A 21,978-nucleotide genomic window follows, 5' to 3' on the forward strand; every position below is an offset into this window, starting at 1 on the left:
CATAAAATTAGAAACCAAATTTACGAACCTGTCCGTCTGCATCAAACCCAGCTTCTTTCCCTGATCTGTCACCAAAAGTGGCATCTAATCTAGCAAATAGCCTTATTCTTTGTGGGAGGTTATACGTGTTGAAGAAAAGAAGTGATAACACTGTCTGCAGTGATGCAATAATAAAAATGCTTTGTATTTACAGCAGGCTTCTCCTCAAGGACTTTATAGGCAGTTTCCTCAATCTACAAATAGAAAAACAAGAACCAGCAACTTGTTCACCATCACCCACAAAGAAAAAGCTGACGTGTTAACTTCTATACTGTGTCTATGTGCATATTTGGACAACATGGGACTAAAATGTTTTCTTTGGTGCTTCCATTGCAGTCTGACTTTGTAGCTCTCAGGGATAGAGTCTCCCTCGTGAGTGGGACTGGGCAGCTGTTTTTCACAAGGCGTAGTTGTTGGATCTGCCAAGAGAATGCAACTGCGATTGAATCAGCAAGGGAAGGGCAGGGACCTGATGCTATTAGCTTTGCTGGAAGCTTTCCCAGTAGGTCAGGGTCCCAACCATTTCTCCTCCTGGGAGCAGGCACAGCTTTGATTCTTCAGCGCCTCTGTGAGTCCCCAGAATGTGCTCTGCTGCCACAGAGCCCATTAGCTCACCTATAAAGAAGGCTGACCCTCACTCAGTGTAGGCAACTCACTATCAGGATGAGCCAAACAAAGGAATAAATATGTTCCCTCTGGGCCCTGACATAATGGGGAAGCTTAATCCTCAGCTTGGTAAATGCCACAGCCACAACCGTGACCAGCTCAATCTTCAAGGCAGATCAAACGAACAGGAATGGTTCTGAACAAGCCCCAGCTGGAGAGCCAAGCGGCTTCGTGAAAGACTGACTTTTCTACACAGCAGCGATAAAAATTCTCTCCCTCAGTGTCATGTCTTTTATTTTATTCTACTTTATGGTTTCACAAAGCATTCCCACCTACATGATCGCATATACTTTTCACAAACACTCTGTGCATTTGATCACTTGTCCATAGCTGAGGCTTGGAGAGAACATGATTAGGGAAGGTAATCACTGAAGTGGCTTGGGGACTTGTGGAGCTGTGGATGGAATATTCTAGCTAACCCCTTGAGTGTCAGGGGTGGGACAGGACCAGAGTAGTGAAGCCTCATACATCCTTTTAATCTGGTGCAGTATATTTCCACAAATAGAATCCGAATCATAGACTCCTCAGCCCTTAGATGCCAGATTAAAAATAGGCTGCTGCCCTGTCCATGGGTGTCAACCATCTGTGGCTGGACTTACAGCGTCCTTCCTTAGGATTCCGACCTTCACTCTGCTGCCCATTCTCCTGGAGCACAGACTGGATGCACTAAGTCAGCAGGGACAGTCCTGGAAGGCAACCGGTTTCTGAAATTAGTATGGCTTTCCTTTAAGTGCCAGTAAATCCCCACTAAATTAATCTTCACTGAGCAAGATTTGAGAAAAGCACAAAATGCTGATTAACCATTGAAAATGCCATTATTATTTTGCAAAAAGTCTCCCAGCTTTACGTCCATTCTCAAACTGCCCACACTGTATTTAATTCTTCCTGATGCTTGCTTTATGTTCACCCCAATACATCCTAAATCAATTAACAGCAATTAGTTTGATTATGAAACTATAAAACCAGATATAAAAAGCTCCCATAAATCTTCCAATAAAGCACCTAACAAAACAAAATCTTCTGGCTAACAGCTAAATTAAGTGTTTTTGTTTTGTTGTTGTTATGTAGCTCTCACTTCAGCCTGGTAAGTGTTTGTTGGAAAATGTCCACTGGAACACAGGTGATGAGCAAGTAGCTCTCAAAGGCTTCCCATCAGGGAAGAACCGGCAGAATGCTTTTCTCCCTATAGTTCACTGAGATTTTTTTAGTTTTTAGAGGGCTTAGTACCTTCTTTTGTTTTAAGTTATGACGATAACCCACTCACAATGCAAGGTAATCTGTTCTTCAGTAGGGATTACTTTTGGCCAATTACATCGAGTCTGGTTGCAGAAATTATCATGGCTCCACATTATGAGGCAGAAGTTGCAAGGGAACGCTTTTTTGATGAAAAGAGGACCAAAAAACATAGGTCCTCTACGTATTACCTGATAACTGTCCAAAAGGAGTTTCCAAAATGTTTTTGCTTAAAAAATGCCGTTGGGCTGAGTAATCCCAGCACTTTAGGAGGCTGAGGCAGGATGATCACTTGAGTCCATGAGTTGGCTACCAGCCTGGGCAACACAGGGAGACCCTGTCTTTACCAAAAATATTTTTTAAAAATTAGCTGGGCATGGTGGTCTGTGCCTACAGACTACTTGAGAGGCTGAGGCAGGAGGATCACTGGAGCCCAGAAGTTGAGGTTACAGTGAACTGTGATAGAGCTACTGCATTCCAGCCTGGGCAACAGAGAAAGGTCCTGTCTTTAAACAAATTAAAAGAAAATATTAGCCAGGTGTGGTGGTGCACACCTGTAGTCCCAGCTACTGGGGAGGTTGAGGCAGTTGGATTGAGCCCAGGAGTTCAAGGTTTCAGTGAGCCATCAACCTGCCTGGGTGGCAGAGGGAGACCCTGTCTCTTTAAAAATAAATAAATAGCTGGGCATGGTGGCTTACACCTGTAATCCAGCACTTTGGGAAGCTGAGGCGGGGTCGCGGCGGGGATGGCTTGAGCCCAGGAGTTAAGAGATCAGCCTTGGCGACATGGTGAAACCCCGTCTCTATGAAAAGGATAAGAATTAGTCAAGCATGGTGGCATGCACCTGTGGTCTTAGCTACTTGAGAGGCTGATGCAGGAGGATTACCTGAGCCCAGGACGGTTAAGGCTGGCATGACCATGAGTGAGCCGTGATCACGCCACTACACTCTAGACTGGGCGACAGAGTGAGACCCTGTCTCAATAATAATAAATAAAAATCATAAAATATTCCATTACTAAAAAATCAAAACAACAACAGAAAGAATGTCAAAGTATGTCACTGGATAGCCATCAAATTTAATTGTAGAAGCTGGGCACAGTCACGTACAGCTGTAATCTCAGCACTTTGGGAGGCCAAGGCAGGTGGATTGCTTGATCTCAGGAGTTCAAGACCAGTCTGGGAAATAAAGTGAGACCCCATCTCTATAAAAAGTACAAAAATTAGCCAGGTGTGGTGGCATGTGCCTGTGGTCCCAGCTACTAGGGGGGATGAGGTGGGAGGATGGCTTGAACCTGGGAGGAAGAGGTTGCAGTGAGCTGAGGTTATGCTACTGCACGTTGGCCTGGGCAACAGAGTCGGACTCTGTCTAAAAAAAAAATTTTTTTTTTTAAAGGTGTAGCCAAGGAGTATTTATGGGCATGTGACATGTCAGCACCAAAGAGCCCTCCCAGGAAAGATCCACATAGGATATATTATTATCTGTTGGCTTCTCACAATGATTATTCTCCGATGATTATTTTTTGGCATAACTGGTAGTAGCAGCCATACGGTTTCAGGCAGCCATTAAAGCATAGCAAAACATCAAAGTAATCATTAAGAAGAAAAAGACACAGCATGCTTATAATATCTGAGTTTAAAAGTGCCCTTTTCTTGGTGGTCTCTGAACTTCCTCTGACTTCCCCGAAGTTTCAGGAGAGAGAGGTAGCCAACCCTTAACATGGCATAAAAGAAACCTCACGTGTGTAAGTTTGCTCAGTAACTAGAAAAAAGGTGAATCTGCTTGGATTGATGGGCAAACCGCTCCTGTTCTCAGGAAAGGAGGCAGAACTGACATTAGATATAGATCATTTCCCTCTAGGTTATTCCTGTGTATGCCAGTTCTAACCTGTTTTCTTTAGGGCCTTAGTATGGCATACTTGGTTAAGGTCACAGTGTAACATATTTGTTTTTCATTTTGTTTTCATTCACTCATTCCATGAAATTTATTGAGCGCCTACTAAATGCACAGTGCCATGTGCATAGGCGTTTATTTAATTACATCTTGCATCATTTGGCAGATTGATTCCATAACCACAGATTAGTTGGCTGGGATTCTGATTCTAATTTTGCCCACAATTTGCCATGTGGCTGTGAGTTAGGCACCCTACCTCTGTGAGATACTTCAATTTCTTTCTCTGCATGGTGGAAATAAGAGTAACTAACAGCTGCTTAGAGAGGTGCAGGAATGATTCATGTTCAAGGCAAGGTAAGGCTTGTGAAGTTCAATGATTTCATCCTCAAAAATGCAACTTTAAGATTCATGGAAGTGAGGATTTTTTTTTATTATTTATATTGCAATAGTTACAAATTTCTCTGGCTATTTTCTTTATTTCTTTGTTACTGTTTTCTGATTTAATGACTGCTAACTGGATTTCAGGGTTTCAATATCAAAGTCATTGACTTGGATTGATTGGGTCTTCTCTGAAAGATTTTTGGTGGCAATGTAGAGGTAAGAATTCAAACATGCCCAAAAGGTGGATGAACACAAATTTGAGTAAGATTTTTAAGGAAACTGAATTTGAGTCTGAGCTTGAATTTGGCTTCTCAGCTTCAGTGCTTGTTATGTATTATCAGGACCATTTTATTTTTATTTGTGTAGTAGTTAAATTGCTTTGTTCAGACATGACCCTTACCCATGTACTGTGAACTGGCAAGAAATACACTAATGTATTTACCATCAAATTGGCAAATATCACCACCAAAGATATCTGTATCTTCATGATTTCAAAATAACAAGGTTTTTTTGGGGTTTTTTTTTTTTTAAGTTACTAGGTGTGATAAATGTCTAACTCTCAATACTTCTGGGGCTGAGCCTGGATGGGGCAGGGCCGAGTCATGTCAGGAAAGCTTTAGGTGACTGTGAGAGCAAGTCAGAGTAGGGAAGTCTTGAGGCTAATATAGAAGTCGGTTACCTTGAGGTCACAAAGACCGCAGATCACAGGGGAAGAGACAGACTGTAAGCTTGAAGATGATAACCTGTGAAGGCCAGAACTCCTAAGCCACTTCAGCAATTCCTTTGCCTCACCCATGGGATTTTCTTTCACCAAGCCACAGCTATGGACAAGTGGTCAAATGCAAGGAATTACTGTGAGGAAGATAATTTTTATAATCGTTATATAGAAAGGTCAGTCTTTCACAAAACCTCATGGCCCTTCAGCTGGGGCTTGTTGAGAATCATCTCTGAAAGTCATTTGATCTGCCTTGAAGATTGAGCTGGTCAGGGTTGTGGCTGTGGCATTTACCAAGCTGAGGATTAAGCTTCCTCATTATGTCAGCGTTGAGGAGACGTATTTATTCCTTTGTTTGGCTCATCCTGATAGTGAGTTGCCTGCCCTGAGTGAGGGTCAGCCTTCTTTGGGGGTAAGCTAATGGGCTCTGTGGCAGCAAAGGACATTCTTGGGACTCACAGAAGACTGCAGAGAGGAAGGAGGTGCATTTGAAGCTTTGGCCAGGGAGGACTTTGTAGTTCACAATAAGTATTTTGAATGTTTTCCTTTTGTGATTTGGAACCTATTAAAGGGTTTAATTAGGTGAGCAATGTGAGACAGAGTGGGTAAATGTGGAAGAGAAACCAGTTTGGCAGATGTTGCACTAATATCTGGAGGGAATATAGCAGTTTGGATCAGATGTTAACAATGGAGATGGTGAGAAACAGCTACATCTGGAATGTAGTTTGAAGTTCAAGTCAACCAGATTTACTGATGGATTAAATGTAGTGGGTGTGTGTGTTGGGGAAGAGGACATTAAGAATGACTTTAAGGGTTTTGCTTTGAGTACTCATGCCATCTACTGATGAGGAAAGTGATAGAAGGAGCATGTTTGGAGAAGAAGGGAAGCCAAAAGTTTAGTTTGGGACCTACTAAGTTGCAGAAGCTCATTTACATATTCAAGTGGAGATGTCAAGTGGGCAAGCAGATAAATGAGTCTATGGAGCAGAGGAGCATTTGGAGCTCTAGATATGAACATGGGAGGTATCAACACACAGATGATTTAGGCCTGTGGTACCAGGTAAGACTACTTTGACATGATTGCAACAAGAAGAGAAGAGCCTTGAGGAGTGAGGCTAGAGGCCTGAAGCCTTTTAACCATTATGATTCAGGAAGAGCAGGAGGAGGAGGTAGGAAAAGAGACTGAACGAGTAGTCTAGGAGGTAAGAAGCAAAGTGGAAAATGTGGGGTGGTAGAAACTAAGTGAAAAAATTTTTTCATAAAACATAATGTGGTGACCTACATCCATTGTATTGATAGTAAAATAAAGTGAGGCTGGGAATTGACCAATGGATTTGAAACATGGAGGCCAATGGAGGTCTGTAAGGGTTAATTTTATGTGTCAACTTGACTGGCTTAAGGGCTACCCAAATGGTTGGTACAACAGGATTTTTGAATGTGCCTGTGAGGTTGTTTCCAGAGGAGACTGGAACTTGAAGCAGTGAACTGAGTAAGGAAGACCCGCCCTCACCCAGTGGGGGTGGGCACTGTACCATTGGCTGAAGGCCCAGATGGAAGAAAAAGACAGGAAAGGCAAATTCTTTTCTGCAACTGGGACACACTTTTTCTCCTGCCCTTGCATATCAAAACTCCAGGTTCTTTGTCTTTTGGATTCTGGACTTGCACAAGTGGCCCTCTGGGTTCGCAGGCCTTCAGCCTTAGTTTGAGAGTCATACCATTGGCTTCCCTGGTTCTGAGGCCTCTGGATATGGATTAAGCCATGAAACCAGCTCACCTTTTCTCTGGACATGGATGGAGCCATGATACCAGCTCACCTTTTTTTCAGCTTGCACATGACCCATCATGGGACATCTCAGCCTTCTTAATTGCATGAGCCGATTCCCCTAATAAATCACCTTTTATCTATTTCTATCTTATCCTATTGGTTTCTCTGGAGAATGCTGCCTAATACGGATTTTGGTATCAGGAGTGGTTCTAGGGGAATGGAATTTTAAGAATGAGTTTCCTTGACTGGTTTTGAGGTTTCTGGAATTGGCTCTCTAATCTGATTAGACTTAAGAATTTTAAGGACTCTATTTCCAATAGTACAGAGACATTGATAGTTCATGGTGTGAATTGTTTGTTTGTACATAATCTGTGTACTGTTACTCAATCACTTATAAAAGGCAAGGAACTTAGTGACCCTGTATATGATATTTCCAATCATTCATAGAAAACGAAGGAATATAGTGATATTGGTTGGTTGCCCCTAATGTAGCTGGATAAAGTGATGAATGAAAAGAATGTACTCAGAGATTCAAATTCCTGGCTCCAGCTCCATGTAAATAACCTCTGAGACCTTCCCTGTGTGCCCTAAAGGAGAATCTTCTGTCGTGTAGCCACCAGGCTGAAATTGCTAAAAATGAAACACAAGCCCTCATCATGTGATTGGTTGTTGAGTTACAACAAAGGGTGAATTCTCAGCCTTGAATGGTGTCTACTGGTAAAGTAAGAACATTGGTTGGGAAAAAGTAAGATCCTGTAAATGGGATGAGGATACATGGGAAGACCCTAATAAATCTGGATATACTCACCTCTTAAATTCACATGAAGCTGGGCATGGTGGCTCACGTCTGTAATCTTAACACTTTGGGAGGCTGGGATGGGCCAATTGCTCGAGCCCAGGAGTTCGAGACCAGCCCGGGCAACATGGCAAAACCCCATTTCTATGAGAAATACAAAAATTTGCCAAGCATGGTGGTGTGTGGCTTGTAGTCCCTGCTACTCGGGAGGTTGAGGTGGGAGAATCACCTGAGCTTGGGAGGTTCAGCCTGCAGTGACCACAGATTGCATCACCACATTTCAGCCGGGGTGAAAGAGTGAGCCCTTGTCTAAAAAAAAAAAAAATTTGATAAGTCCTTTTTGCCAGAAAAGTGGCTTGCCTACCCACAATAGAAGTGGCCCCTCAGTGGTATTAGAAGCCCATGAGCTTTCCGACTCTGTTCCCTTGCTCCCCTGTGTCTCAGTCCATTCAGATGCCATAACAAAATACCATACACAGGGTGTATCAACAACAGTAACCTTACAGTTCTGGAGACAGGGTCTGGGATTAGGGCGCTGGCATTGGGTTCTGCTGAGGGCCTCTTTCCAGATGCAGATCACCCACTTCTCATTGTGTTCTCACATGGCAGACCAGCTCTCCGGCCTCATCTTATAAGGGCACTAATCCCATTCTTGAGGACGATGCCCTCATGACCTAATCACTTCCCAAAGGCCCCACTCTAAAACCATTGTATTGGGAACTAGTTTTCAATATGAGAAATTTGGGGGGGAGGGCACATTTAGTCCAAAACACCTCTTACTAGCCCAAAGCCCTTTAAACAGCTTCTCAGAACTCTGAAACTTGAAGGAATACAGTCTAAAAAGCTTCAGCCTAAATAATCTTTTCTCTTAAAGTGGTACGAGTTTATAATAGCACAACTGGATGGTCCTTAAATCTCTTCCCTGTTTAGAACACCAGCTGTGTCCGTGTATTCCAGCTCTGTGACAGCAGCCAACACATAGTGGGGAAATGAATGGAAATGTTTCCTCCAGCTCCTCTCTGCCCACTCCCCCCAGAAACAAAAGCCTAGGAAGTCATTTACAAAACAAGGCATCCTCAGGGAGATGGCCATCTTGTTAGCAGCTTAGGCTTGTCTGCATGAACATCTGTTTTAATAGCACATCTGTGTGGTTGTAGTACTTAGTAGGATGACCTAGGTTTTGTGTTAAAGAATTTAATGGATTTTTCCTTTCTTGTTTTAAAGCCCTTTCCCTACACAATTAGTCAGTTGAAAGTGAAATCGTTCTGCTTGGTCCTGAAACAGGAGATCGATACTGTTGGGTGATGCACTGTGTGAAATCCCAGGTAGCAGCCATAGCTAACGAAGCGGCGGATAAGCGATTTCACTAGTGTCTGAGCTCTCATGCCAGGAAGAAGCATAGGAATGCTGCCCAAAGGGCCACTCTGCCAAAGCGGAGTAATAAGAGTGGCTCCTGGCTGAGACAGATACCTGTGCAAAACCAGGTATGGGGGAGGGCTGCACAGCCAGTCTGGAAATGAGGAGAGCATTAGAGAGTCTGGGGCAGAGGATCATGCAGTCCTGACGTCTGAGAACTGGAAGGGATATAAAGACAATGGCTCTCTCTCTCTCTGTTTTTTTTTTTTTTTTAAGACAGAGTCTCACTCTGTCACCCATGCTGGAGTGCAGTGGGGCGATCTCGGCTCACTCTAACCTTCACCTCCGAGTTCAAGTAATTCTCCTGCCTCAGCCTTCGGAGTAGCTAGGATTACAGGCATGTGCCACCACGCCTGGCTAACTTTTGTATTTTTAGTAGAGACAGTGTTTCACCATGTTGGCCAGGCTGGTCTCGAACTCCTGACCTTGTGATCCTCCCACCTTGGCCTCCCAAAATGCTGGGATTACAGGTGTGAGCCATGGCATCCGGCAGACAATGGCTATATCTCTGTAATAGCAAACATTCCATTTGGCCATTTGTTCATTTATTTATTCAGTGAATATTATTGAGCACCTATTGTGTGTCAAACAATTTGTTATATACTGGAAAGATAAATACGACATAATACTTGCCCTGAAGAAGGAAATAGTCCAGTGGGTCAGATGAAAATAAAATTGAATTTAATAATTATAAAATACTGGGGCACATCCAATGACAAAGATATCTACATGAATTATTTATTATTCTACATTTTAATATTTTAGTCTCAAATTTTCTTAGATTAATTTTCTAAAAAATAACTTGAAGAGTATCTCTTTGTCTCAGTAACAATTCTTTTTCATGCCCTTGGCATACAAGGGGTGCCACATAAGTGAACTGAAACTAGATAGCACTTTTCATTAAATTGTTTTTACATGAATTATTTCACAAGTTTCTCAGAATAACCCTTCAAAATACATAAGACTAAGTATTATTATCTTCACCTTCTAACTTGTGATAATAACACGTGGGAAATGATGTTTATTAGCTACTTCACATTATGGCATCAATAACTAATAAGTGCATGGTGTGTAGCCAATCCAGAAATTTATGCATTTTAATATGGGTCAATATCCTTATTCAGAGGGCTGATTCAGATCTGAATTTCAGATAAGCCATCAATCACAAGCTAATATCTTGTGGGTGATGGAGGATTGCTTGGCATCCCTCAAATTATACATAAAGCCCAGTTGCCATAGACAATATAGTCATGTGTTGTATAATGATATTGCAGTAACCGACAAACTGCATATCGGACAGTAATCCTGTAAGATTATAATGGAACTGAAAATGTCCTATAGCCTAATGACACCATAGTCATTATAACATCATATCACAATGCATTACTCATATGTTTGTGGTGATGCTGGTGTAGACAAACATACTGTACTGTCAGTCCTATAAAACAATAGTACATACAATTATATAGTTCATAATGCTTTTTTTTTTTTTTTTTTTGAGACAGGGCCTCACTGTGTCACCCAGGCTGGAGTGCAGTGGTACAAACATGGCTCATTGCAGCCTTGACGTCATGGTCTCCGGTGATCCTTCCACCTTAGCCTCCTGAGTAGCTGGTACTACAGGTGTGTGCCACCACGCCTGGTTAACTTTTTGCATTTTTTGTAGAGATGGGATAGGGCTTCTCCATGTTGTGCAATTTGGTCTTGAACTCCTGAGCCCAAGCGATCCTCCTGCCTTGGCCTCCCAAAGTGCTAGGATTACAGGCATGAGCCACTATGCCCAGCCTAGTTCATAATACTTGGTAATGACAATAAACAATGATGTTACTGATTTATGTATTTACTATGCCATACTTTTAATTGTTCTTTTAGAGTGTATTCCTTCTAGTTATGTGTGTGTGTATGTGTGTGTGTGTGTGTGTGTGTGTGTGTGTGTGTATTTATTTATTTATTTATATTTTCCAAACTGGATATGATTTTTTTTAAGTTATGTATATTTTAAAAAGTTAACTGTAGGCTGGGTGCTGGCGCATGCCTGTAATCCCAGCACTTTGAGAGGCCGAGGAGGGTGGATCATGAAGTTAGAAGTTTGAGACCAGCCTGACCAACATGATGAAACCCCGTCTCTACTAAAAATACAAATTTTTGCTGGGTGTGGTAGTGGGAACCTGTACTCCCAGCTACTCAGGAGGCTGAGGCAGGAGAATCACTTGAACCTGGGAGGTGGAGGTTACAGTGAGTCGAGATCGCACCATTGCACTCCAGCCTGGCGACAGAGTGAGACTAGGTCTCAAAAAAAAAAAAAAAAAGTTAACTGAAGAGTCTCAGACAGGTCCTTCAAGAAGTATTCCAGAAGTTGTCATAGGATAGGACAGCTCATGTGTGTTACTGTTATTGAAGACTTTTCATTGGGTCAGACATGGAGGTGGAAGAAAGTAATATTGATGATACCAACCCTGTTTAGATCCAGGTTAATACGTGTGTTTGTGTCTCCATTTTTAACAAAAAGTTTATAAAGTTAAAAACAACAACTTTATTTTAAAATAGGAAAAATAGTATAGAATAAGAATATAAAGAAAAAATAAAGAAAAAATATTTCTGTACACCCGTGGAACGTGTTTGTGCCTTAAGCTAAGTATTACTACAAAAGAGTCAAAATGTTAAAAAAATTAAAAAGCTTAGAAAGTCAAAAATTTACAGTAAATTAAGATAAATGTATTATTAAGCAAAGTGTTTAAAAAATATATTTAGTGTAGCCTAAGCGTTCAATATTTATAAAGTCTACAGTAATGCACAGTACTGTCCTAGGGCTTCACATTCACTCACCACTCATTCACTCGCCCAGAGCAATTTTCTGGCCTTCAAGCTCCTTTCATGGTAAGTGCCCGCTAAACTTGTACCATTTGTTCCTTTCCTTTTCTTTTTTAAATTATACTTTAAATTCTGGGATACATGTGCAGAATGTGCAGGTTTTTTACATAGGTGTACATGTGCCATAGTGGTTTGCTGCACCCATTAACCCATCATTTACATTAGGAATTTCTCCTAATGCTATCCCTCCCCTATCTCCCAACTCCCAACAGGCCTTGGTGTGTGATGTTCCCGTCCAGGTATCCATATGTTCTCATTGTTCACCTCCCACTTATGAGTGAGAACATGTGGTGTTTAGTTTTCTGTTCCTGTGCTAGTTTGCCGAGAATGATGGTTTCCAGCTTCATCCATATCCCTGCAAAAGGCATAAACTAATCCTTTTTATGGCTGCATAGTATTCCATGGTATATATGTGCCACATTTTCTTTATCCAGTCTATCATTGATGGGCATTTAAGTTGGTTCCAAGTATTTGCTGTTGTGAGTAGTGCTGCAATAAACATATGTGTGCATGTGTCTTTTTTTTTTTTTCTTTGAGACAGAGTTTTGCTCTTATCACCCAGGCTGGAGTGCAATGGCATGATCTGGGCTCACTACAACCTCTGCTTCCTGGGTTCAAGCAATTCTCTTGCTTTAGCCTCTCAAGTAGCTGGGATTATAGGTGCCTGCCACCATTCCTGGCTAATTTTTTGTATTTTTAGTAGAGACTGGATTTCACCATGTTGGCCAGGCTGGTCTTAAACTCCTGGCCTCAGCTGATCCACCCACCTAGGCCTCCCAAAGTGCTGGGATTACAAGTGTGAGCCACCATGCCTGGCCCTGCATGTGTCTTTATAGTAGGATAATTTAAAATCCTTTGGGTATGTACCCAGTAATAGGATTGCTGAGTCAAATGGTATTTCTGGTTCTAGATCCTTGAGGAGTTGCCACACTGTTTTCCACATGGTTGAACTAATTTACACTCTTACCAACAGTGCAAAAGTATTTCTATTTCTCCACATCCTCGCCAGCATCTGTTGTTTCCTGACTTTTTAATGATCGCCACTCTAACTGTCATGAGGTAATATCTCATTGTGGTTTTGATTTGTATTTCTCTAATGACCAGTGATGAAGAGCTTTTCTCATGTTTGTTGGCCACATAAATGTCTTATTCTGAGAAGTGTCTGTTCATATCATTCACTCACTTTCTGATGGGGTTGTTTTTTTCTTGTAAATTTGTTTAAGTTCCTTATAGATTCTAGATATTAGCCTTTTGTCAGATGGATAGATTGCAAAAATTTTCTCCCATTCTGTAGCCTGTTCACTCTGATGATAGTTTTTTTTTGCTGTGCAGAAGTTCTTTAGTTTAATTAGATCCCATTTGTCAATTTTGGCTTTTGTTGCCATTGCTTTTGGTAGTTTAACCATGAAGTATTTGCCCATTTCTATGTCCTGAATGACATTGCATAGGTTTTCTTCTAGGGTTTTTAAGGTTTTAGGTCTTACGTTTAAGCTTTTAATCCATCTTGTGTTAATTTTTGTGTAAGGTGTAAGGAAGGGGTTCAGCTTCAGTTTTCTGCATAAGGCTAGCCAGTTTTCCCAACACCATTTATTAAATGGGGAATCCTTTCCCCATTGCTTGTTTTTGTCAGGGTTGACAAAGATTAGATGGCTGTAGATGTGTGGCATTATTTCTGAGGCCTCTGTTCTGTTCCATTTGTCTATATATATGTCTGTTTTGGTATCAGTACCATGCTGTTTTGTTACTGCAGTCTTGTAGTATAGTTTGAAGTCAGGTAGTGTGGTTCCTCTAGCTTTGTTCTTTTTGCTTAGGGTTGTCTTGGCTATATGGGCTCTGTTTTTGTTCCATATGAAATTTAAAGTAGTTTTCTCTAATTCTGATAAGAAAGTCAATGGTAGCTTGATGGAAATAGCATTGAATCTATGAATTACTTTGGGCAGTGTGGCCATTTTCACAATGTTGTTTCTTCCTATCCATAAGCATGGAATGTTTTTCCATTTGTTTGTGTCCTGTCTTATTTCTTTGAGCAGTGGTTTGTAGTTCTCCTTGAAGAGGTCCTTCACATATCTTGTAAATTGTATTCCTAGGTGTTTTATTCTCTTTGTAGCAATTTTGAATGAGAGTTCACTCATGATTTAGCTCTCTGTTTGTCTATTATTCATGTATAGGAATGCTTGTGATTTTTGCACATCGATTTTGTATCCTGAGACCCTGCTGAAGTTGCTTATCAGCTTAAGGAGATTTTGAGCTGAGCTGATGGGGTTTTCTAAATAAACAATCATGTCATCTGCAAGCAGAAACAGTTTGACTTCCTCTCTTTCCATTTGAATATCCTTTATTTCTTTCTTTGCAAGCAGAGACAATTTGACTTCCTCTCTATTGCCCTGGCTAGAACTTTCAATACTATGTTGAATAGGTGAGAGGGGACATCCTTGTCTTGTGCCAGTTTTAAAAGGAAATGCTTCCGGCTTTTGCCCATTCAGTATGATATTGGCTGTGGGTCTGTCGTAAATAGCTCTTATTATTTTGGGATATGTTCCATCAGCACCTAGTTTGTTGAGAGTTTTTAGTATAAAGGATTGTTGAATTTTATTAAAGACCTTTTTTGCATCTACTGAGATAATCAAGTGGTTTTTGTCATTGGTTCTGTTTATGTGATGAATTATGTTTATTGATTTGCATATGTTGAACCAGCCTTGCATCCTAGGAATGAAGCTGTAGGAGATTGGTCAGAATGGTGGGAAAGATTATAGGAAAGATGCAAACATTTTTGGAAGGTCAGAAGGTTTTGCAAAAGCTTTGGGAAAGGATTATGGGCGAAGGCAGCCTAATCCTCATACCTTAAGCTCATAACAAAGAACAGATAGCAAGGGAATGTAGAGGAGTTTATCTAACTAGCTTGTTTACTCAAGTTATCCTAAATATGATCTTTTTTTTTTTTTTTTTAAATGATTCATTCTTTTTTTTTTGAGGTAGAGTTTTGTTCTTGTTGCCCAGGCTGGAGTGCAATGGTGTGACCTTGGCTCATCACAACCTCCACCTCCTGGATCCAAGTGATTCTCCTGCCTCAGCCTCCTTAGTAGCTGGGATTATAGGCATGCACCACCATGCCTGGCTAATTTTATGTATTTGGTAGAGACGAGGTTTCTCCATGTTGATCAGGCTGGTCTCAAACTCCTAATTTCAGGTGATCTGCTGGCCTCAGCTTCCCAAAGTGCTGGGATTACAGGTGTGAGCCACCGTACGTGGCCTTAAAAATGACCTTTGAACATTTGCACGCAGGACTGCTCTCTACTCGGGGGATCAGCAATGTTAATTACCCACAAATGGTGTTTGCTAGAGATTTTTGTCATTAAATCTGCTCTAAAACAAATATGAGCATCTCTGGCATATCAAGGCTGCACAGCCGGACTCTCTCTTCAGGGTCTGTAAGCCGTGGGGCCCCACAGCCGTGCTCCCACGGGCAAAACACCTGTGTCTGCAAACTCCTTTCATCTGTCGCTTGGCCAGTGTCTATGGGGCATGAAGCAAACTTGATCATGGTGGATCAGCTTTTGGATGTGCTGCTGGATTTAGTTTGCCAGTATTTTACTGAGGATTTTTGCATTGATGTTCATGCCCTTCATTGTCTGTTTTGATCTTTTTTTGTTTAAAGTCTGTTTTATTAGAGACTAGGATTGCAACCCCTGCTTTTTAGTTGCTTTCCATTTACTTGAGAAATATTCCTCCATCCTTTTATTTTGAGCCTATGTGTGTCTTTGCACATGAGGTGAGTCTCCTGAATACAGCACACCAATGGGTCTTGACTCCTTATCTAATTTGCCAGTCTGTGTCTTTTCATTGGGGCATTTTGCTCATTTACATTTAAGGTTAATATTGTTATGTGTGAATTTGATCTTGTCATTATGATGCTAGCTGGTTATTTTGCCCATTAATTGATGCAGTTTCTTCATAATGTTGATGGTCTTTACAACTTGGTATGTTTTTGCAGTGGCTGGTACTAGTTTTTCCTTTTCACATTTAGTACTTCCTTCAGGAGCTCTTGTAAGACAGGCCTGGTGGTGACAAAAATTCCTCAGTAATTGCTTGTCTGTAAAGGATTTTATTTCTCCTTTGTTTATGAACCTTAGTTTGGCTGGATATGAAATTCTGGGTTGAAGATTCTTTTCTTTAAGAATGTTGAATATTGGCCTCCACTCTCTTCTGGCTTGTAGGGTTTCTGCAGAGAGATCTGATGTTAGTCTGATGGACTTCTCTTTGTAGGTAACCCAACTTTTCTCTCTAGCTGCCCTTAACATTTTTCCCTTCATTTCAACCTTAGTGAATGTGATGATTATGTATGTTGGGGTTGCTCTTCTTGAAGAGTACCTTTGTGATGTTCTCTGTTTCCTGAATTTGAACGTTGACCTCTCTTGGTAGGTTGGGGAAGCTCTCCTGGATAATATCCTGAAGAGTATTTTCCAACTTGGTTTCATTCTCCTCATCACTTTCATGTACAACAATTAAACATAGGTTTGGTCTTTTCGCATAGTCCTATATTTCTTGGAGGTTTTGTTTGTTCCTTTTTATTATTTTTTCTCTAATCTTGTCTTCTCACTTATTTCATTAAGCTGATCTTCAATATCTGATATCTTTTCTTCCATTTGATCAATTCGGCTATTGATGTTTGTGTAAGCTTCACGTAGTTCTTATGCTGTGTTTTTCAGGTCCATTAGGTCATTTATGTTCTTCTCTAATCTAGTTCTTCTCTAAACTGGTTATTCTAGTTAACAATTTCCCTAATCTTTTTTCAACGTTCTTAGCTTCCTTGCATTGGGTTAGAACATGCTCCTTTATCTCAGAGGAGTTTATTATCCTCCTTCTGAAGCCTACTTCTGTCAATTTGTCAAACTCATTCTCTGTCCAGTTTTGTTCCCTTGCTTGCAAGGAGTTGGGATCCTTTGGAGGAGAAGAAGTGTTCTGGTTTTTGGGATTTTCAGACTTTTTGTGCTGTTTTTTTCTCATCATCATAGATTTATCTACCTTGGGTCTTTGATGTTGGTGACCTTTCGATGAGGTTTTTGTGTGGATGTCCTTTTTGTTGATGCTGATGCTATTCCTTTCTGTTTGTTTGTTTTCCTTCTAATAGTCAGGCCCTTCTGCTCAGTTCTGCTGGAGTTAGCTGGAGGTCTACTCCAGACCCTGTTTTGCTAGGTTTCACCAGCACAGGCTGCAGAATAGCAAAGATTGCTACTTCTTCCTTCCTTTGAAAGCTTTGTCCCAGAGGGGCACCTGCCAGATGCCAGCCAGAGACCTCATGTATGTGGTGTCTGTTGACCCCTGCTGGGAGGTGTCTCCCAATCAGGAGGCATGGGGGTCAGGGACCCACTTGAGGAGGCAGTCTGTCTCTTAGCAGAGGTCGAGCACTGTTCTGGGAGATCTGCTGCTCTCTTCAGAGATGGCAGGCAGGAACATTTAAGTCTGCTGAAGCTGTACACATAGACCCCTTTCCCACTGATGCTCTGTCCAAGGAAGATGAGAGTTTTATCTATAAGCCCCTAACTGGGGCTTCTGCCTTTCTTTCAGAGATGCCCTGCACAGAGAGGAGGAATCTAGAGAGGCAGTCTGACTACAGTGGATCTGCGGTGAGCTCCACCCAGTTTGAACTTCCTGGTGGCTTAGTTTACACTGGGAGGGGAAAACTGCCTACTCAAGTCTCAGTAATGGTGGGCACCCTTTCCCTTACCAACTCCAGCACCCCAGGTCAACTTCAGACTGCTGTGCTGGCAGCAAGAATTTCAAGCCAGTGGATCTTAGCTTGCTGGCTCCATAAGGGTGGGATCTGCTGAGCTAGACCACTTGGCTCCTTGTCTTCAGCCCCCTTTCCAGGGAAGTGAGCAGTTCTCTCTTGCTGGTGTTCCAGGTGCCACTGGGGTATGGAAAAACAACAACAACAACAACAACAACAAAAAAAAACTCCTGCAGCTAAGTTGGTGTTTGCCCAAACGGCTGCCCAGTTTTGTGCTTGAAACCCAGGGTCCTAGTGGCATAGTACCAGAGGGAATCTCCTGGTCTGTGGGTTGCAAAGATTGTGGGAAAAGTGTAGTATCTTGGCAGAATGCACTGTCCCTCATGGCTTCCCTTGGCTTGGGCAGGGAGTTCCCCCACCCCTTACGCTTACCCAGTGAGATGAGGCCCCACCCTGTTTCAGCTCACCCTCTGTGGGCTGCACCCACTGTCTAACCAGTCCCAATGAGAAGAGCCGAGTATCTCAGTTGGAGATGCAGAAATCACCTGCCTTTTGCGTTGATCTCTCTGGGAGCCGTTCCTATTTGGCCAACTTGCCAGCCATCTTAATCATCCTATTTTTTCTTTTATGCTGTATTTTTACTGCATCTTTTCTATGTTTAGATAGGTTTAGATACACAAATAGTTATCATTGTGTTAGAATTTCTTCAAGTGTTCTGTCCAATAACATGCTTATACAGGTTTGTAGCCTGGTGGCAACAGGCTATACCATATAGCCCAGGTGTGTAGTATGCTGTAAGCTCTAGGTTTGTGTAAGTACACTCTACATGTTTATGCAATGAAGAAATTACCTGATTTGGAGGAATTTTGCCTCAAGAAATTTGCCTGATTTTTCAGAACATATCCCCATCATTGAGAAATGCATGACTGTACTTAATAGGCTTACATCCAATTTTCACAAGGAGATAAGAATCAGAATCCCTCTTTTTTTTTTTGTTTTGAGATGGAGTCTCACCCAAGCCGGAGTGAAATGGTGCAATCTTGGCTCAATGCAACCTCCACCTCCCGGGTTCAAGCAATTCTCCTGACTCAGCCTCCTGAGTAGCTGCGATTATAGGCGCCCACCATCACGCCCAGCTAATTTTTGTATTTTTAGGAGAGACAGGATTTTGCCATGTTGGCCAGTCTAGTCTCGAACTCCTGACCTCAAGTGATCCTTCTGCCTCGGCCTCTGAAAGTCTTCTTTGCTTTTAAGACATCCTTATTCATTTTTACTTAAGAAGGTTCAGATTAAGCAATCTCTCTAAGACTACACTGCTAGGAAGTAAGAACTGGGATTTGAAACAAGAAATCTAACTCTAAGAATGATGCTCTCTCTCTCTCTCTGCCTAATCTAGATCAGATTTTTAAAAAGTGATTGAATCATCTCTGGTGAGAATATTGTACTGGGAGTGTGGGCCTGACTACCTTGTTACGATAAGCCCTTTAAGGGCTCTGCTGTGAACTGGGAAAACACAACTAACAGTCACCCTCCCAGTGATGATGGGCACCAAACTCTAGCATCAGGAAGTGGCATATGGCCAACAGCATTACCTCTAGAGCAAGAGGACCCTAGTTCAAATCCTAGCTCTGCCTGTGAATAGTGGAATTAATTCTCATGAGAGAATTAATTAATTTATTTGTGTTCTGTAAAGCAAAATCAGAATAGGACACCTAACTTCCTCAAAGGCTATTGGAAGTATTAAATGATTTAATACATATCAAATGCTTATATGAGTGCTTTGTACAGAGAAGCTGTTATATAAAGTTTAACTACTACTATTGTGATTACCTTTCCCCTCTTTTCTTAGTCTGCATCTAACACAAATATTCTCAGGAACTGCTTAGGATCATACGCTTTAAAAGTGGCCAGGAGTTGTAGTTACAAGTCCAGATGCCAAGCTATCTTCACCCTGTGTCTCTAAGACTGGCCCACAACGGGCAGCAAGGGCAGGAGTCAAACCCACCTAGCTGTCTCTACTCACACCTCTCCCTGTTGTACCATCAGGCACAGTCTAGGGCAGCAAATGCTTTTGAGTGGCTATGCTACTCAGCTCCCTTTAGGCAAGGATCTTACTTTTTAAAAAGTAAGTCCTATTGGTGGTTCCAAGGTTATATGAAATAAGTCATCTAACATTTTATTTTGTCTCATAGAATCTTGTGATTTCTAGGGGTATAGGAAAGAGCCCTCAGTCTCTTGTTACTTCTCCATGTTGATCATTGATGGCTCAAGTTCTTATCAGAGGAAGGACGAAAACCCGTGGAATATTGCCTGTGGGCCAGGCATTATTCTAGGCGCTTAATGTTCATATCTCTTTACAGGTTTGTAACATCCCTAAGAGGTAGACACTATTATCCCTGTTTTGCTATAAGGAAATTGAAACTCAGATTATACAAGGTACCCAGTCACTGTGGTCACAGAGCGACTAAATAGCTGAGCTGGGATTTGAAATGACATTGATCTAACTCTGAGTATGAGCCTCTCACTTTACTTTTATGAACAAAATTTTATTTTATTACACAATTAGAACTAAACTGAAAATGCAAATGTCACAGAGACAGGTAACACTGATATATGTTCATATTAGGGGACAATATTGCTATTAGATCTTTCCTTGAAAACAGACTGATAAGAGAGAGAGCTGAGGACAGAATATGCATGACAATAAGTGACAGAAAGAAAGTGAGTGGAGGAGAGAAGGAGGCGGAGGAGAAAAGTATGGAGAAGTTTTCTTTTTTTTCTTTTTTTTGAGACGGAATCTCACTCTGTTGCCCAGGCTGGAGTGCAGTGGCACGATCTCAGCTCACTACGACCTCTGCTTCTCGAGTTCAAGTGATTCTCCTGCCTCAGCCTTCTAAGTAGCTGGGATTACAGGCACCTGCCACCATGCCCAGCTAATTTTTGTATTTTTAGTAGAGATGGGGTTTTACCATGTTGGTGAGGCTGGTCTCAAACTCCTGAGCTCAGGTGAGCCACCCGTTCTGGCCTCCCCAAGTGCTGGGATTATAGGCCTGAGCCACCACCATGCCTGGCTGTGTATTAGTTTTCAATTTCTGCTGTAACAAATTATCATGAACCTAGTATCTTAAATGACACAAATTTATTCTCTTTCAGTTCTGCAAGTCAGAAGTGCAACAGGGGTCTTGTCAGGCTAAAACCTGGTTGTCAAAACTGAGTTTCTGCCTGTTGGCTCTAGGGCAGGATTCATTTCCTTGCTCACTGAGGTGGCAGAATTGAGTTCCATGGGGTTGTAGGACTGATGTCCTCCATTTCCTTGCTGTCTCTCAGCTGGGTCAGGCCTCTTTCTGGTTCTTGCAAATGGTCCCTGCTTCTCAGCATCAGCAGTGAGGTGTTGAATCCTCACACTGACAGCTTCAGACTAATTATTATTCTTCTTCTTTGAGACAGAGTCTTGCTCTGTCACCCAGGTGGGAGTGCAGTGGCACAATCTTGTGTCACTGCAACCCCTGCCTCCTGGCTTCAAGCAATTCTCTTGCTTCAGCCTACTGAGTAGCTGGGATTACAGGCCACCATGCATGGCTAATTTTTGTATTTTCAATAGAGACAGATTTCACTATGTTGGCCAGGCTGGTCTCAAACTCCTGGCTTCAAGTGATCTGCCTGCCTCGGCCTCCCAAAGTGCTGGGTTTACAGGTGTGTGCCACCATGCCCGGCCTCCAGACTTTTTTATTTATTTATTTTTTGCCTATGTTTTTCATATCTCTGTGACCCAGTTGGAAAGGTTATCCACTTTTAAGAGCTCATGTAATTAGATTGGACCCACTCAGATAAGCGAGGATAGTCTCCCTATCTGGAGGTCCTTACCCTTAATCACGTCTTCAAAGTCTTTTTTTTCTATGTAAAGTAATGCATTCCAGATTCTGGGTGTTAGGGCATGGACAACTTTGTGGGGAGGCATTATTCTGTCTACTGTAAGAGAAGCACCTGGGGTCACCCACAAACCGCCTGTCTGATAGCTTTGCCTTGGGTCCCCTGGTCTTGGGCAATAGAGTTTTGCTAGTTCTCCCATGTTATTCTCTTGAAGGATCTGAAAGTTCAGGATGAAGATGAAGGAGAGGGAAGCTCTGAGCTGCTGATACACAGATCCTGACCTACCTTCAAAGGGTTTTTGGCCTACCAGCTTCCCAGTGTCCCTTTAAAGCAATTTGTAGTCTGTTATCCTGTATCATTAACCTAATTAGTGTAATTGCACCCAATTACGTAATCAGTGTAAATACATGAAGAATCCCATAATTAGACGATGTAATTAGGTAATTAATAGATGACGTGGGAAAAATCCATAGAAAACATTCTGAAATGGACCTGGTGCCTGCATGAAGCAGGCAATTTGCTAACTTCAGCATCTCAGCCAACTCTCTCTGTTCAGGAAGAGAGATCCACAAATTAATTGGAATCCAGCCATAAAACTCTTATTCT

Source organism: Sapajus apella, unplaced genomic scaffold, assembly GCF_009761245.1.
Source record: "Sapajus apella isolate SASKATOON/1434 unplaced genomic scaffold, GSC_monkey_1.0 scaffold25, whole genome shotgun sequence".
Taxonomy (NCBI): Eukaryota; Metazoa; Chordata; class Mammalia; order Primates; family Cebidae; genus Sapajus; species Sapajus apella.